Source organism: Eumetopias jubatus, unplaced genomic scaffold (assembly GCF_037043125.1).
Source record: "Eumetopias jubatus isolate StellerSeaLion01/CBP00866 unplaced genomic scaffold, mEumJub1_p1.0 scaffold_4, whole genome shotgun sequence".
Taxonomy (NCBI): domain Eukaryota; kingdom Metazoa; phylum Chordata; class Mammalia; order Carnivora; family Otariidae; genus Eumetopias; species Eumetopias jubatus.
The window spans coordinates 38381115-38400221 of NW_028274810.1; positions in this window are offsets into that span (position 1 = coordinate 38381115).

A 19107-nucleotide genomic window follows, 5' to 3' on the forward strand; every position below is an offset into this window, starting at 1 on the left:
TTCCCTGAGCTCCCTTATCTCCTTGTAAGTTTCTGGCTCATCTCTCTATATTGGTATCACACCCAGGTATTAGCCCTCACTAACTGCTAGCTGATTGTGCTCTGATTTTTAACAACCCAGAGCACAAATTGTTCTACAGTCTGATCAAATTAACATCTAGCCCTTTGTAGGAGTAGTCTTAAACTCCAGTCTTTGAGGCTTGCTTAGACCCCAGGAGGGTTCTTCTTAGCTGAAATCTCCATTGTTTGGAAGTGCCTTTAGGCTGAACTTCTCATACTTTCTTCCAAATAAAGTCCTACCCCTAAGGGCACCCCATGTTCTTGGCTGTGCTTGCCTGGAGTATGATTTTTATCACACTGAGTTGGATGGGGGAAAGGAGCTGGCCATGGCTTGGCTTCCATAGACTCTCACTATTCTTACCAAGATTTAGTAGATTTTCTTGAATAAATATGTCTCAATTGCTTAAGACAATTTCCAGAGATTTGATTTTTTTTCTTTCTTTGTTTTCAAGTTTTATCTGTTATAGTTGTTTTTCTGGGTAGAGGGTTTGCAGAGCTCCTCATGTTACCATTCTGGAGTGCTTTTCCTCTCCAGGATGTTTTCAATTGGTTCACCCTTGTTGTTTGTATTATCAGTAGTGATATATGGAAAGGGCTCTTGGTGGTATAATTTTTGTCTTCCACACATATTTTCTGGCTACATCAGGCTGTGAGATTGCTCCAGTCAGCAGTCCAACTACCCCAAACCCAAGAGAAACCCTGGAGCTGTGAATATAGATGAAAGTGGACCTTGGGAATCTGCTTGCTCAGGACTTCCTCAGCAGATGGCTCTCACTTATGTCCTGTTTTATATTTTGTGGGAGAAGTAAGGGTAAGAATAGTATTTCACTGAGGTTTTAGTTAGGTTTATGACCTAAACAGACTGTGTAGAATCTTAGAGAGTCATGGCAAGCACCTCAGACAAATATATACTGCCTACTAGTCATCTGCATTAACACAGTGAGTGTGGACTTGAAGTCTGCAGCCCCTAAAGCAATTTAACGATATCAGACTAGATGCCTTATATGTTGGTTAATTCTTTCTGTGATCTTATCTAAATTCCTATCTTTATGTGTTCTGCTCTGTATTTTCATAGCTAGAAACCTGCAGATTTTTTCCCCCCAGACACCATTAACAGTTTTTGTTGAGGTTCCGCCAATGAGAGGCATGGGTGGGATATTGGAAGAGGGCACTGGAAGAGAGGAGTGACTTCCTTCATCTCTCCTGTTTCCAGGGGCATCAGCAGCAATGGTGGAGCAGGATCAGGAGGAATGACTGCAGATGCAGTAACAAAAGCCTTGGTGGGCAGCTCCCAGTTCTTTGTCTCTAAGGACAAGAGCTTCCTAGAGATCTCAGGTGGTGGGAAAGTTCTGCTTCTGTTTTGCTCCTCCAGCTCTGGTTTCCATAGTCACTAGTCTTCAGTCACCAACCTTACTTTCCCTACTTTTGCTCTTCCAGCCCCCACAACATCCTCATAACCAATTCTGAATTAAATTCCCTCTGTCTGAAATAATAAGATGGTTTCTCCTTTCTGACTAGACTCTAACTCATATACAGTATTTATCTAAATGTTTCCCTCTAGGGTAGGAAGGTGAGAGGGAAAAAGGGAGTCAAGTACTTGCAAACGAGTTAGGGTTATTATGATATATTAATAATAACTGACATGAAAACAACATCCTACAACCCATTGCAAAGTGCAATGTTGTATTCACAACAAAAGATGAAGAAAAGCTAAAATTATAAAGGCTTTAGACTAAAACTCAGGGAAAGTATTTTTGCAATCTGTGATTAAGCAAAGATTTTGTAGACAGTACACAGAAAGCAATACTCCTAAAAATAAACTTTTTTAGAATGAAAAATTCCTACTCCTCATAATGTACTAAGGAAATGAATAAGTAAGCCACAGGTTGGGAGGAAATATTTGCAAAACATACATCTGAAAAACGATTTATACCCAGAATACGTAAAGAATTCTTGCCATAATAATAAGACAACACAATTAGGGGAAAAAGGACAAAAGACTAAAATACACATTTTGGAAGGATGATATACAACTGGTCAATAAGCACACAAAAGGCCTCAAAGTTATCAGTCACCAGACAAATTAGAATTAAAATCACAATGAAATACCACGAAACACCTGCTAGAATGGCTAAAAATAAAAGACTGACAACACCAAGCACTGATAAGAACGTGTAACAACCAGAACACTTACACACTGCTCCTAGGAATCTAAAATATTTTTGTAATTTCTTATAAAGATGCATGAATACCTACCCCATGACCCAACAATTCCACATCTAAATATTTACCCAAGAGAAATGGAAACTACCATCTTTAAAAGTCCTGAATGTTAATATAAGCTTTATTCTTAATAGCCCCAAACTGGAAGAAAATCTAAATCCTAACACCAGGAGAATGGAAAGCAATTTGTGATAAATATACAAGAGAATGTTATTCAGCAATAAAAAATAATGGACTACTGCTATAAACAACACTGTGAATCAATTTTACAGATAGTCTGCAGCATGAAATCAATCAGATACTGAAGAGTACTTACTGCAGGATTGCATTTATTCAATTTATAGAAAAAGCAAACTAGGGGCTCCTGGGTAGCTCAGTTGGTTAAGCGTCTGCCTTCAGCTCAGGTCGTGATCCAAGGGTCCTGGGATGGAGTCCTGCACAGGCTCCCTGCTCAGTGGGGAGTCTGCTTCTCCTTCTTCCTACCTCTGCTCATGCTCTCTCTCTCTCTCAAATTAATAAATAAAATCTTAAAAAAAAAAAGAAAACTATAGTGAAAAAATGGCCAAGTTTTTCTTTTGGAGTCTGGGGAGGATTGATGGAAAAGGAACATGAGGGAATGATCTGGGATGACAGATATACCTCAATAGGGGTGTGGATTATATGAGTATATGCATTTATCAAAACTCTTCTTAGGGGCGCCTGGTTGGCTCAATCAGTGGAGCATGCAACTCTTGCTCTCAGGGTTGTGAGTTCAAGCCCCCACATCGGATGTAGAGATTACTTAAAAATAAAAACTTAAAAAAAAAAACCTCTTCTTAAAATCCTCTTAAGGATTTGTGCATTTACTTTATGCAAACTTTTCTAGTAAAAGAATTTTTAAAAATGATGGGTATAAAAGAGTCAGAAATCCACTCCTTCAGTTTTATCTAACTACTGCAGAAGGAAGAATATTATTTATTAGGTAGTTGATTGTGAACAAGAAATAAATGCAAAATGTAGTCTCCTTGAAAGTTACATAATTTCAAGCAAGAATGACTGTTAGTATAATCTAGATTCAGTATTTGGCAGGGAGGGGCAGACTATGTAAATTCACAGCAATGTATGAGCAAGATGTTGGAGAGAAGTCTGTAAGCATGCAAGCTTGACCTGAAAAAAACTGTTATTCTAGAAAGAGATACAGGAAGATATCAATCTGAAAATTATTTGTATTAAATTGAGAAAGAATTGAAGCAGATGAGAAATAATGAACATGAAAGAAACCAGACTATAAAGACAGACAAGAAGACATAAAAAAGAAATAAATTGAAATATAACTAACATGCCTTAGATTTAGCTTAGATTTGTGTGTTTGTTTGTTTTGTTCATTTGTTCGTTTTAGATTTACTCTCTCCAGTGTACCAAATGTTAGGGCAATCTGTTAACATCTTTGGAAATTCTTCAATTTGTTTCCAAATCTACTGATACAAAGTCTATTTCTTGTCAGACTATTTTAGCTAGTTCAAATTGTATACTTCTTTCATTTTATTTACTTAAAAAGTAATAGAAATAAAGAAAAGAAGAGTTACATAGATAAAACATTGACCTGCTGTGCAGACTCTTGAAGTGAATATGTAACATTTAGGATTTCTGATACAAAGAAAAAAATGCCTATTCGGATACCATTTTATAAGCTCTAGACTAAACTGATAAAGCCAAAAATACATTCCTGCACCGGTTCTACTGTGTCTAGTAGAGCATCAGGTCGAGAATGTGAGCGGGGAAGAACCGACAACTGGGTTCAAATTTCAGCGCTGCTCCTCAACAGCTGTCTAACTTCAAACAAATGACTTAACCTCTTTGAACTTCAAGGTGCTCATCTGCAAAATTTAAATAGTGCTTATCTCAGAGGGTCAATGGGAAGAAGTGAGAAAATAAATGAAATTGCTCAATACCTGACATTAATATTAAGCATAACTCTTTTCAAAGATATCACTAACAAGGCGCTCTACACAGTTCAGGTGCCTGCTTAGATTATAACTAAAGTTTATCTGAATCAGAGTTTAGCAATCACTAGGATATATTTGGGGAAGAAAGCAAGACAACAGAAGGACAAACTATTTACAGATTCTCGTCATCTATTTATTACCAGCCTCAGAGTATTTCCCTAATAGATTGATAAACTTCTCGCAATAGGTAGACTGGTGGAAGTTTCTATTTAATTCTCCATTTAGGCTCTTTCTTCCCCCTTTCTCTTTTGTCCCAGGTAATGGATTTTCCCGATCCTCATCTATTGTTGCTGCTAAGGCTTCTAATCTTCATCTCTTACATCTGTCTGTCTGATTATTATTCATTCAATCATTTAATAAATACTTATTAATTTCTCATCTTCTGCAAGCTGCCATGCTAAGCACTGATGAAACGAGCACTGGCTGAACACGATAGACAAAGTTTCTCTCGTCAAAAAAAGGTAAGTTAAGAAAGTTTAAATCACTAATTAAACAGTCATTTCACAAAATTACGATTACTGACAAAGGGAAAAAGGACAGAGTGGCAAAATATTATTCTGGCAAGGATTAGAGATTTGGGAAGGTAAGAATTCCCTGAGAGAGTAGCATTAAATTGAGATCCAAAGGTGTGCAGGTTTTGTAAGTGCTGCATAAACAAAAAGCCTTCTGTACAAGGTACATGATGCTTGAAGTTTCTCAAAGCCCATGCGGTTGGGGCTCAGAGAGAATGATGGCAATGGCTCCAGGTGAGAATTGTCAAAGAAGTCCCAACCACGATGATCAAAGTCCTTTCAGGCCATGCTAAGTATGCTTTATTTCTTTACAAAAGCTGGTGTTTCCTAGTAGGGTAAAGGTTTGGCTCTAATTCTGCAGTGCACTGCCTTTGTTGACCTTCATCAATTTATGTATGCCATCAACCTTTGAGCTCCTGGGTGATGTGTACTCGGTCTGCTCTAAAGGCTGGACTTTCTCCTTGGCTGCTTATGCCCTCAGCTCTAACTCATGCTCCCTGGGCCTCTGAGATGTCTCATCATTGACTCTTCAGGCACAGGTTAGTGACATCATTGGATATAATCCTTGACCCCAGGTCAGTGTCCTCTGCCAGCCTGTTTTCTCATCTAGGACCAGGATCTCAGCAATGATTAACTCTGATGCGCCTGAGTGTGCTGGAAGCTGTGATGAGGATTTCCCCCTCAGGCTGGTATCAGTTCTCCATCTGGTCTCCATCCTTTATAGCAGCTGCACCAACCACATAGTTCCCTTTTATTAGACATTTAGATGTGCCCGGCGTCATACATCTTACTTCTCTTCCTTCCAATATCTCTGCAAGGTGAGTATTCGTAGCTTCTCCTTACCAATGAGAAATGTGAGCATTAAGGAGATTTGTTCACTTGCCCAAGGTTACACAGTGAGTACCAAGTACTAAATCTAAACCCAAGTCTCTCTGGTTCGAGAGAAAATAGCAACAGCAGCAACAAAAAGCAATGCTAATTATTTTGCCCCCTGATATAGAAGGAGAAAAGCCCTAATTCAGGGCTATGGATACCAAGTAGAATAAAAAGTACCCCCAAAAGCATTCTCCCTCAACACATGGGACATCTCTCTTACTCTTCTTTTTCCTCTTTAGCCTTTTTCTTTTCTGTTTATGGATTAATCCCTACCTCCACTCACTTCAAAAGTCTTGCAACACTTCCCAAATTCTTTAGCTCTCTTCTTTGTCCCATTCAGCTCTACAAGTTGATACCACACGTATGATAATGTCAGAAGATAAACCCCCCAGAGCTGTAAATCAAAGTTTTAATTCTGTATTGGACTGGTCCTGCCTTTTGCTGACACATTTTCTGGTAGTTTTCAAATTTCTTTCAGGAAGTTTAGCAAAATTAAGTGAAGTGGAAGAAAGAGATATTAGTTACTTTTAAGGTGGAAAAACATTTTACTTCAATTTTCTTTTTCTCATTTCTGATGTAGACCCACCACAATGTAAAGGAAATGTGCCGCCTGAAGAAGGGCACAGAAAGTACCAGATAACCTAGGATAAACTCAAAGCAAGACAAGAGGTTACTAATCTCTCTAAAGTATGCACTAGCGCAGGGAAACTGTCTACACAAAGCTACAGACAGACTCTAGAGTCACCATCATTATCAACGAATGTTCTCACACTTGCCTCTATTTTTTTGAACCAAAAATATTGTAAGGGACTTTTTTATTAAAGACTACTATGTACTTGACCTTAATTTTTACTTTTTAAAAAAAACCGCAATCCTTGAACTAATCACTGTAAATTGTACATTGCCAGAAGCAAAAAGTTTACCATAAAACAGAATTCTACAAAACCTAGGAATAATATGTTCCATAGAGTAATAACCCACTAAGGTTTACCCATCAAAAATATATGACAAATGGGGCTAGACCTTAGCCAAAAAAATATGGATTTTAATTTCAGATGATGAAATAGAGAATTGTCATATGGTTTGTTAGATGTGTGTTGATTTTGACGAGCCACTGTAATTTATATTGTAGTTCATTTGGGGCTTCTCAGTATTCAGAATTGACTCCTTATTGAAGCTTTTTGTATGAATGACATCCTTTCTGGAGCATCTATTTTCTGACATTTAATTAATATGTCCTTTTGGCACTTAAAATATCACCTAACTAGGTTTTTGTGTGTGGGAGATGTGGTAGTTTAAACCAAAGAGGAACAAAAATAAACATTGGACTCATTTTCACCATATTGTCAAGAGACCCAGTTACAGACAAGCATCCACTGTTATGATAAGCAAGAAATGCACTGCAAATCCCATTCAGGGTGCTGGAAATTCCACCCTTAATATATTTGTAAACACATTGTCATAAAATTAAACTCCTTGCCTGATGTTGATGCTATATCACTTGGAAATTGTGCAGGGGACTTGAATCTAGGAAATGTAATTTCCCTGTTGCTTACCTTGTGAAAAACGCTGTTTTTAATATCAACTGGTTATGAGCTAGAATGATTGTGACAACCTCGTCTCTAATGCAGTGAAAATTGTGGTTATTTTATAGAATTTTCCTTATAGAAAACCACAGAAATACTATACAGAGGAACACAGACTTCATGGGTCTGATGCTGATGATTTTGAGTAGACAATCTATATTCAGAATGCAGAAATATTGACAAATATGCAAAATAATCTCATGTTGGGGGATATTTGAATCAAAAACAACCTACTATGTGCAATTTCTCATTATACAATTCGGTGCAATTCATTTAAGTAAATATGCCAAGTAGTATGCAATTTAACAGTTCCTATTTCTCTTTAAGCATAATAATATGTGGTGTTGAAGTATATTGCATGCATAGATGGAAATATCGCCATTCAAATAAAGAAAATTATTTGAGCAGTGTAGTATTTTTTGCTACCTTCTTTTTAAAAGCTGATGAATGCCATATATTAGAATGTTCCATCTTAAACCACCGAAGAAAGTAAGATAACTTACCATAATCTAAGACATAATTCATTTAAACATATTTGTTAGCATTCACTATGAGCAAAAGACCATTTCAAACTGATCCATGGCAATTTCTTTATTATATTTTATATTTTTACCCTGTCATGTATTTGATTTAGAAATTACCTACTTCCAAGCTTACATTATTCTGTCACTTTTAAAATCACTAATTTAGTAAGATTAGCAGTGATTTCTGTTTAAAAATTTTCCTTCTTTAATGTTAATAAATCAATAATGGAGAGAAATGATATTCTTTATTCTTCCTTTCAGTAAATCTTCAGGGTTGTTTTTTTTTTAATAGGTGACAATTTAGGTATTGGATGCCCATTTGACCAGTGTAAGAAATCAAATGAAATTCTTTTACAAATGATTATATTCTCTGGTTTCTTCTGGCTGAACTGAAGCCTCATCTCATTTCTTTTTACTGACTGAGTGCTATTTTCAAAGTGGTGACTTTCTGCTATTAATGCCTTTTATGTCCCAGGACACTGCACAGTGCCCGCCATTGAATCATGCTTCTCAGAGCTGGCGGGACTGCAGTTATTTCCTTACCCAGGTGCTGGTGGTTTTAGGGTTTTTTTCCCCTTAGGAATTAAAACTAGACATCTACCCTCCATGAGTGATATCCCACTCTATAGCCTGTTGACTGCTGGCTAGTCCTCTCTGCACCCCCTAGAAGCTTAGCAAAAATCCCTAATCCCCAGTCAGGATCGAAACAGGGTCCATGCTCAGTGGGATGTCTGTTTCTCCCTCCCCCTTGTCCCCTCCCCCTGTCCCCTTCTCATGCTCCCACACATGCTCTCTCTCTCTCTCTCTCAAATAAATAAATAAGATTAAAAAAATAAAAGAGATCTAAATTTGTTCTCCCTCCCTCCCTTCTTTAATTTCCTCCCTTCCTCCCTTTAAAATTAACCATGGATCTATTTTCTACCTAAACTGACTATCATTTAAAAAAGAGGTAATATGTCAAAATGGATAGCCAATAATAAATTGTCAATGCCCCCAAAGACTGATGTCTCTGTTAAGGGCATGCAGAGAAAAGCCATGGATTGAGGAGAAGTTTTAGTCCCTCAAATATGATTACCCATTTGAGTTGATACATGCTCAGGGGCTTAAAAAGAAAATTAATATTATTAATAGGATTTTCTTTCTTAATAAGTTGTGTTTTTTTCCCCATTAAGTCTAAATACTGTATGTTTCTTGACAGCATGATTGATGTAATTATTATGTCTAAGTGCCAATTATTGAAGAAGGAGAGCAACCTATGTTTAGTCTGAAACCGCCAGGATGCTTCTGGGTCAAAAAGTCTGACTATCTGTAAGTTCAAAACACATTCAAGATTTGTAGCACTCACCTTCTTTTCTGAACTCCAACCCTGGAGGTTATTTAATCTTAATAAAAATTATCTCCGCTGTTTGAGAGTCTCAGCCTTTAAAATGATATTGTGAAGATCTTTGAAAAAAAAGGAAGTTTATTTAAATGTATGTGATTTAGAAGTCTTTTACTAATAAGATACCAGTTACTACATGTTATCATTGTAACATATTTATTAATAACAGTTAATGATGGCGAATGCCAATAATGCTTACTAGATGCCATTAATAATAGTTTTATAAATATTGATTTATTTAATTCTCATACAAAGTTATCTGAAGTATCATTATAATCCACATTTTATACTTAGGAAAGCTTCAAAGTTGAAAAGTTAAAAAAAAAATCAGCCAGTTTCACAGATAACCTGTTAAGCAATTCGCTAGGATTCTAGTGAACTCATATGCTAGGTTTCTACACAACCATACTTGATTGTAAGAGAGTGAACTGACTGAATTAAACCTGCCAAATATCCTTCTAGAACCAACAATTCTTCTAGTTTATTTGTTTTTTCCTTGGTATATCATGGGAAGAATTCAGACAATAAAATAAAGGGAAGAATGAATCTGAAGGATTTCTAGAAAAAAAAATTAGAGTCTTAAATAACAAGGCAAGTCAAGAAGAATGTCCTTTCGGTCTCCATGTGATAAACAGTTATTTTGCTTACCTTCAGAACAATGTGTCCCCTGATGCAACAAAGATGAGTTTTGGAATCTCTAAGCCTGGGTTCTGGTTCCTGGCTATACCACTTCTAACTGTGAGTTTTTGCATGGCACATCACATTTCCAACATTAGATGACTCATCTTGAAAATGAAAGTAAGGATGCATGCCTTACCACCTATAAATGATTTTCTTAAGGAACGAAAAGATCATTCATGTAAACTACTTTATAAATTGTGAAGCACAAGACTGCATTACAAATATAAGGTATTTTAAATTGAAGTTATAGGCTTTGAAATGTTAAGTATCAGAATTTCAAATTAACCCCACCAAAACCCACTATGTAATGATGTCTTTATTTACATGGACACAGTATTATTTGCTTTGAAATATCTCACTAGAATGTGTCTTGTTAGATTTAAAATACATTTGATTACTCAAATAGGTATGCATTTAGTCACAAAGCCTTAAATATATATTAAAATTCAAGTTTAAATAAGTCTAAGCAAGCTTACTGGTATTCTGAAGATTATTTCTTATTTCAGTTATGAAGAATATTAATAGAATCATATGGCAATTGTTTTCATATTAGACAGATAAAGAATAATATCATTAGGCACCTGGCTTTAAAATTTACTGCAGAGCAGAGATAGAAGCAGAGGGGATAGTAGCATTAAACTATTTGATGTTTGGGGCGTCTGGGTGGCTGAGTCGTTAAGTGTCTGCCTTCGGCTCAGGTCATGATCCCAGGGTCCTGGGATGGAGCCCCACATCTAGCCCCACATGGAGCCCCATATCGGGCTCCCTGCTCAGCAGGGAGTCTGCTTCTCCCTCTGACCCTCTTCCCTCTCGTGCTCTCTATCTCTCATTCTCTCTCTCTCAGATAAATAAATAAAATCTTTAAAAATAAAAAAAGAAATGTATATAGGTTTCCTTAAGAATGTTGGCATTCAGTAGTATATTTACACATCATTCATTTACGACTTCCTAAAAAACATTTTTAAACAGAGTCAGCTCTACCAAAAATATCAAAACTTGCTTTCAGGTGTTGCTGAAATAACGAAATTTAGATCAACACCATATTGATTCTGCCGTATACTGAATAAAGTCCTTAACCACCTGCTTCCAGCACCTAACTATGGTGATGCCCAAGGACTGTTTAGCTTGGCATAACTATTCACACTAATTATGAAGTAGATTTTGACCTTGTGGATGGAGCAAAAAAAAAAAAAAAAGACAAGCTTCTAATTATGTTTAAAGAACAGAAAACCAAATAAAATTAAAGAAGGGCATTGAAAGCATAAATAGGGAAAAAGAAGCATGAGGAAAATGAGAAGATGAAAAGTAAAAAATGAGTAATTTCTAACCTTCACATCACAATTGATGTATTTTTTTTATGTCTATCTAGTTTTGCATGTTTAAGGAAAAAAAGAACAATTGGTCTAGTAAAGATGGAAGTGGTTATCATGGGGTCTCCTGTTAATTAAGCGACAAGTGGGGAAAATGCCCCAGAAGGGAGTAATGCAGGAGTAACAGGCTAGAATAAGTGTGAAAATGATAAAAAAAAAACTGGAAAAAGACATTGAATAAATTAGCAAGAATTTATTTCTTATCCTTCTTTTTTGATTTCTTATCCTTCTTTTTATGTATTGCATAAACAAGAAAGAAATATTTTGGCAAAGGTCTTCATTAAAAGCGCTCAACCCCTCATTGCCTGAATTGTTTTGCTTTCTTGAATGTGTCTCAACCTTGAAAGAGTATCTGAGGCAGCGAAGCCCCTTTATCCCCCTCTGTATGAGGTCTCTTTCCCACCGCTTTGAAGGAGAAAGAGAGAAAGAGATTATTGAATAACAGAGAATACAAAAAAATTTGACATCATTATTCAGTGAATCTGTGTTAAGCACCCACTCTACACAGGGCATCAGGGAAACAAAGATGGATGACAAGTATCTTTCCATACACTGCTTATGAACTAATACTTTGATAGATTTAATGTGGTATCCAACAGGATAAATTATTCATTCACAGCAATTGAGCTGGTCAGTTTTAGAAACCACCAGGGTAAAATATTTAGAACGACTTAGAAATGATATTTTTTTTTCCTCATTAGCCATGGATTAGGAAACAAGAATCCATTATTTTTCTCAACTTTAAAAAATGTCCCAGCTTCTGACTTTTTTTTTATCAAACATGTTCCTTTGATAGTTATACTTGGTGTCCTTTCCTGAAGGAAAATATACCATAAAGTGATAAATCTTGAAATAAGGAAAGAAAAATCGAAAATCCAGCATTACAGATAAGGAGAATATCCCATTATCATGACTAAGAAAAATAGGTTTATTTTAGTTACAAATCCCTAATGATCTCTCAAATGTCATGCTAATGACTCAGTGCTTATTCACCCATCAGACAAAACACCCTATACTTAGAAGCCTTCAAGACTGCATTAGATCCTCACTTGTCTGAAGGTCACCTGTAATTATTCACTCACTCACCTCACAGGGGCAGTGGATGGAATGACTAATGTATCATTGATAACTACTTTAAACGGTACGTATTAAAACCAGATTCACATCTTGTATTCCTTTATGGCAAGTCATTGAAAAGGTAGGATAATGAAATAGTCTTTGGAGACTTTCAACAAAAGAACCTGTCTGAATGGATGAGAAATCATTTTTAAAACCAAGCTCACCAAGGAAGGACAGCAGCTGCTCTAAAGTGTCGGCCCCCAATGGGATCCTAACAAATACTCTCGGCATACATTGCATTACATCACTGCACCATCTGTACACAATTTTATTTTTGGTGAGAAGTGAGTGAGATCAGATGCAGCTCTTGAGACTATTATGACTTTATTTAAAATGGATGTGTTTTAGTACCTTAAATTTTAGCACAAAACACTATTGTATTTTAAGACAGAGCTGCCTCTTTTATAAAAGTGAAACAAATCCTGAACTTGTAACTTAAATGTACATTGTTTACTTTTTGTATATTCTATGAACACACCCCCTAATATTCCATCTATTTTTCTGCCATTTAAGGAAACAAATTATAGCGTAAATCCATAGGGAATCACACATTTTAAATTGCTCATGCTCATTCTTGTAAGTTAGTAGGAAAAAACATTTATACAAATAGAGAAAAAAATATTCTCCACAATTTCTAAGGGGAAGAGAAGAAGCTATGAGCTCAGAGTTAATTAAACATGAAGTTAAGGTGTTCTGGATCATGGTGTGCTACAGCTCACAAGGAACAAGGATAAGAAAAAAGAAAATTAATTCCAAAGTGTCAGTGTGCCTTTGGGAAGGAAAAGAGGCAGGGTACTGAGTTCCCAAACAAGTACAGAATCTCTCTAAAGTTATAGCATCTCACCGACCTTTTGATTCAGCATTTGCCTAATCAACTCTAAAACCAAGTGATACATGAGGGCAAGATTCCTTCCGAGTAGAGTGGTAAATATAAAATGGATAGGAAAAAAGTGGAGTGCTAGTAAGTGCACAAAAGCCTAATAGGCAGAATGTACCCATTTCCTCCAAACATGTCCATGGCCTAATCCCTGAGACCTGTGAACATCTTATATTTCATGTCAAAAGGGACTTTGTGGGTGTAATTACAATAGAAAGATTATTTTGGATTAGCTGGGCCCAATCTAATCACATAAATCCTCAAAAGCAGAGAACTTTCTTCAGCTGGGGGCAGAAGACATGCATCAAAAAAAAAAAAAAAAGAAAAGAAAAGAAATCAGAGGACTTGGAAGCATGAGAAAGATTCATGCTTACTGGTTTGAAGACAGAGGGAGTAACAAACATGACCAAGGATGCAGATTCAGATGCTCTTAAGGAGCTGAGAGAAGTTCCAGGCCAACAGCCTGCATGAAAATGGGGACCTCTGGCCTACAACTACAAAGAACTGAATTCTGACAATTTTTTTAAAAGGTTTTATTTATTTATTTGACAGAGAGTTAGAGAGAAGAGCACAGCAGAGGGAATGGCAGAGGGAGAGGGAGAAGCAGGCTCTGCACTGAGCAGGGAGCCCGATGTGGGACTCGATCCCAGGATCCTGGGATCATGACCTGAGCCGAAGGCAGACGCTTAACCATCTGAGCCACCCAGGCGCCCTGAATTCTGACAATTTAAGTGAGCTTGGAAGTGAATTCTCCTTGAGAACCTCCAAGTAAGTGTGAACTGACACCTCGATTTTGGTCTCGTGAGGTTGCAAGCAGAGAACCAGCCAAGTCCACCTGGACTTCTGATCTACAGAAGTGTGAGATAATACATTTGTGTTGTTTATAGTCACTAAACCTGTAGCAGTTTGTTACAGTAATACTAGAAAACTAGTACAAAGAGTAGTTGTTATTCCTGATTGCCTATTTACCTTTTAAACGAAGTGAACTCAAGGGGGAAAGATCAATGGAGAGACTGAAAAACAGATGACTCACTATCTAATCCATCAGGATGGTAAAAGCGATTAATTCAATTAAATTAATTCAAACAAAATGCCGTAAGAACGAGCATCAGATGACCATCTGAGGAAACAGGGAGGTTTTCACAGTGGTATATGGAGTTGAGTTCAATGGGAAGAGTGTCTTGGAATTGTCTGGGAATCTCATTGTTGCTACACAAGTCTAAACACTATTGCATTAATGAAGTACCCCCAATGGGCACTACATTCTGTACCATTGTGATGGTCAAGGGCTATCTTGAGCCAAATGAATACAAGAAAACTCAACAGATTCCAGAAGCATGGCTAGGACTATTCTCATAGGTACAACCTCAGAGCTTTAGCGGCAAAAAAGTTAAAAATCAAATTTGCAGCTTGCTCTGGCAGTGGGGATTTCAGTTTCTCTGACAGGATTCAGGACTGTTAAAGTACCTAGAAAAGTTCTTCTTATTCTTAATTATTTTTCAGAATCAACCATGTATTTTAAAAAAATAAGGTAGTCTTATTCCTATCACAAGATTATAGAATCAGAATTTCCATGTGTGAGGCTTTGACATATGTAATTTTTTTAAACTCCTCAAGTGAATAAACTTCATATTTTTGTGAACTCTTCCAGGAATATTGGTTGCACAGCCACCTTTTTTATGAAGGTAGTGGTGAACTCAAGGTTGTATAATCTGACAGAAGCCCCACATGCACTATGCTTGTCATGTAACAACCCAGGGGAAGGCAGGGTCACCATCTTCTTATGAGCTTATCCCAGGACTCCTGTAATAACCTCACCTATACATGTGGTTAGCAGAGGAAGTACTGTGAGAAGCTGCAAAATTTCCTTACAAGTTCTGCTTTCACCTCAATATGCAGAAAAATTAATGCTCAAAACTCCAAAGTTTCAACTTAGAAACATGATTCTTGTAAACTTTACTTAGAAAGGAAAAAAATGTAAAGCACATACTGCCATTACTCAGCATGGCTACAGACAAATATTAATACTGACTTCATAGAAGGGAAAATACTTTGGGAAAAGTTCAACTCAAAATAAGCATCTAGATAACTAAATGCAGTAAACGTCTGTTGTGAATGGTTGAATATGGCTAACTAAATATTTAAGAGCTTCTGATTTTGATTTTTTTGGTAGTGATCTCTGTAATTTTGGACACTTTATTTAGGAAAAGAAACAAAAAAGTAGTCAGGAGTTTTGCAGAACTAACTAAAGCTTGCTTATTCCTCTAGAATATTAAACTGAGAAAAACACACATGCAATTTGTCCTAAAGGAATCAGTTTAATTTAGAGAAAATATTCAATATAGTATTACCTCTCAAGTTTGAGTGTATATGTATGTGTTGCAAAGGTCGGGACCAGGTGAGTATTCACCCTTCTTATAAAGTATAAGTCATTTTCTCCTGATCCTTCTTTTTTTTTTAAGATTTTATTTATTTATTTGACAGAGAGAGAGCACACACAAGTAGGGGGAGCGGTGGGCAGAGGGAGAAGGAGAAGCAGGCTCCCCGCCAAGCAAGGAGCCCGATGCGGGACTCGATCCTAGGACCCTGGGATTATGACCTGAGCCGAAGGCAGTTGCTTAACCAACTGAGCCACCCAGATACCTCTCTCCTGATCCTTTCAATCAGTTTTGAAGCATTGTTATTTCTTTATGATGTGGAAGTGGAATGGTCACTCCATAAAGCAGAACTACTGAGATAGGATTATCTAGAAAATTCCAGTAGATGGTTTCAAATATAACCACTCAGTTTAACTGTATTGGCATCATTTATGTGCAAAGCCTTCTCCTAAAAATTAATGAATATTTTATAAGACAAAAAAAAAAGCAGTTTTCTAAGGAACTTCTAACTGAGTGGTGAGTCTGTCATAAATACGTTCTACATAACCCTGGTGGTTACTTATAATTGTGTAGAAATTTTTAATACAGATTTATGTCTAAGGAAAAATGCTTTGAGGGAGAGGAAAGAGAAAAAAATGGTGAGGTGGGATCTTTTTTAATGACTGATTATCATAAGCAGAGGTATTTGAAGTCAGATCTTAATCTAGAAAGAGATAAACATTTTGCTCTCTCTCTCTCTCTCTTTTTTGTATCAATTTTTTATTTACAATGTAGTTAGTTACCATATAATGTAATATTGGTTTTAGGAATAGAATTTAGCGATTCATCACTTACATATAACACCCAGTGCTCATTACAGAAACATTTTACTCTCTTGAAAACAAAAGGGATTAGAAGCAGTGATAGATATGGAAGTTTTGTAGAAAACACATTTAATACTATACAATTTTATATTAGAAATATGAGAAATAATTATTATTCTCATAATATAAACTATATAATATGAGATGGATAAAATCCTGCCTGGTAGAGCACATGTAATAAAAACTGGAGAAATAGTACACAAGGTCAGGTTATGAAAAACCTGAACAGATATGGTTGGATAGAGGGAGACTAATTGGGGAGCAATGCAGCCAAAAAAATCAAATGAACAAAAACAATTCAGGTAATAAGATATTAAAAATAGATTTCCCTCAGGAAAATTCCAGTAGATATATCTGCTTTTTCCATGTAGTTGAATAGATCTAATTTGTTGGTCTTAGTGCATTAAAGAAGAGTAAGGGTAAGCATTAGTAAGAGTAAATGAGATTAGGAGGCTTCAGCTTTATTTTTAGGAATTTTAAGCTCTGGATTTTATGTCAGGAGAGTAGTGGACTTGAAGTTTTCCACAAACTCTAGAATAATACAAATGCTTCCAAGAACACACATAAGTTAGTATTATGTAGCAGAGCCTTTTCAGAAGAGATAATTTTCAAACATGTTAAAAGTATAATTGAAGGGGCGCCTGGGTGGCTCAGTCAGTTAAGCATCTGACTCTTGATTTTGGCTCAGGTCATGATCTCAGGGTCAGTCATGAGAATAAGACCCCGTTGGGCTCTGGTGCTGGATATGGGGCCTGTTTAGGATTCTCTCTCTTTCCCTCTGACCCTCCCCCACTTCCAAAAAGTATAATTGAAAATAGCTCTACATTAGAAATCAAAGTATGCAAATACACCAAAGTGAGAAACTTGTCTAACATCTGGAATTTTAATGTCATAAAAGATGGGACTTTCTTCTCTAAAATTTCGTATTTCTGATAGTGCTTATGATATGTCTCTTAATATAAGTAGAATAAGCATATTATTTGTACTTGAGAATCTCAGACAATTGTAAAGACTGTTTTAGATATAATTGATAAAAAGTTAGTATCTCAAAGATCTCATTACTTAAGGGTGAATGTCTCTACAAAGTTTCTTCACTCTGAAAAATGAGTATTTAGAATAATAATGCATAAGGAAGTACACTGAAATGCTTTTAAAACACTTATACTAGGAGGTAAGATATAATTCTAAAAAACAAATAAAGAGGGGCACCTGGGTGGCTCAGTCATTAAGCATCTGCCTTTGGCTGGGGTGGTGATCCCAGGGTCCTAGGATCAAGCCCCGCATCGGGCTCCCTGCTCAGCAGAGAGCCTGCTTCTCCCTCTCCCACTCCCTCTGCATGTGTTCCCTCTCTCGCTGTCTCTCTTTGTCAAATAAGTAAAATAATAATAATAAATAAATAAAATTAACAAAGAAGATAATGCAGCATGATTTGAAATGGGGCTTAATAATTTTTTAAAATTTCTATAGACCAAATGTCCTTTTTTAGCATCACATATTTTTTTAAAGATTTTATTTATGTTATTTTGACAGAGAGAGACACAGAGAAGAGAAGGAACACAAGCAGGGGGAGTGGGAGATGGAGAAGCAGGCTTCCTGCCGAGCAGGGGGCTCGATCCCAGGACCCTGGGATCATGACCTGAGCCGAAGGCAGATGCTTAATGACAGAGCCAACCACCCAGGCACCCTTAGCATCACATATTTTTTAAAACTTTTTTCTCAGTAATTAATAAAATTACTCATTTAAAAAGGTGTGTCATAAGCAGATCCAGTTAAACTAAGTTCTTTAATAATATATGACTTTTTAAGTTGGGTTTGTATCATTTAGTGCCCATAATTGTTTAATTCATTCATAACAAAGCAATTATTTTCAATCCGGTTCTGACATATGAAATTCTGAAATATGCTTACAGCCAATGGATTACAATGTGTTGAATTCAAGTAGCTGGAGAAGTTAAGTTAAAATCACAGTGCTGTTCAGTTATTTTGCAGGAGGTAAAAAGCTTCAATGTGCTCCATCCAGTGTCAATTGCATATCCATCTTGGAAACTAAGTGTTCTGCCAGGAGAGCTGGCGTTCCCATTCACAAAAGAGACACAATTTTTGCTTTGCTTCACCACACTTACTTTGGAAATATACACCAGAAGAGGTTCAGCAATTCCACTGAACCTCTTGACTCAATAAATCAGAATACTTGGTGAGAATTTTAGTTTGAATATGTTAACCTTGAAAAATAACAAGTCATAAAGGCCTTTAAAAATGTCTAAAAGATGAGAAGCAACTATAATTTTCTTTTTTTATTTCAAGCTCTGATGTCTGTATCTATCAAATATTAAAACAACATTACTTTAAAATGTTCAAATGAAAAAAATCAGCATATGTGCTATTACTTGCTATTCTGTTATATAGCCGCATGTTCACAGCAGATCAAATCCACTTCAGTATTAGTCTTAAACACTTTTTCTGCAATTAAGCAAGATAAAAATAATGAAATAATTTGCCACTGTCTATGTTTGTTTGTAGCTTTGTAAAATTTATGGGAAGTCACTATTTCATAATCTGTGAAAGATATGAAATTGACACATATACATTCTTATGGTGATCCATTCTGATCCAGTGACTGGAGTTGGAGGGAGTTGATTTAGGAAAGTTATAGTGTCCAGAGTCTTACTGACA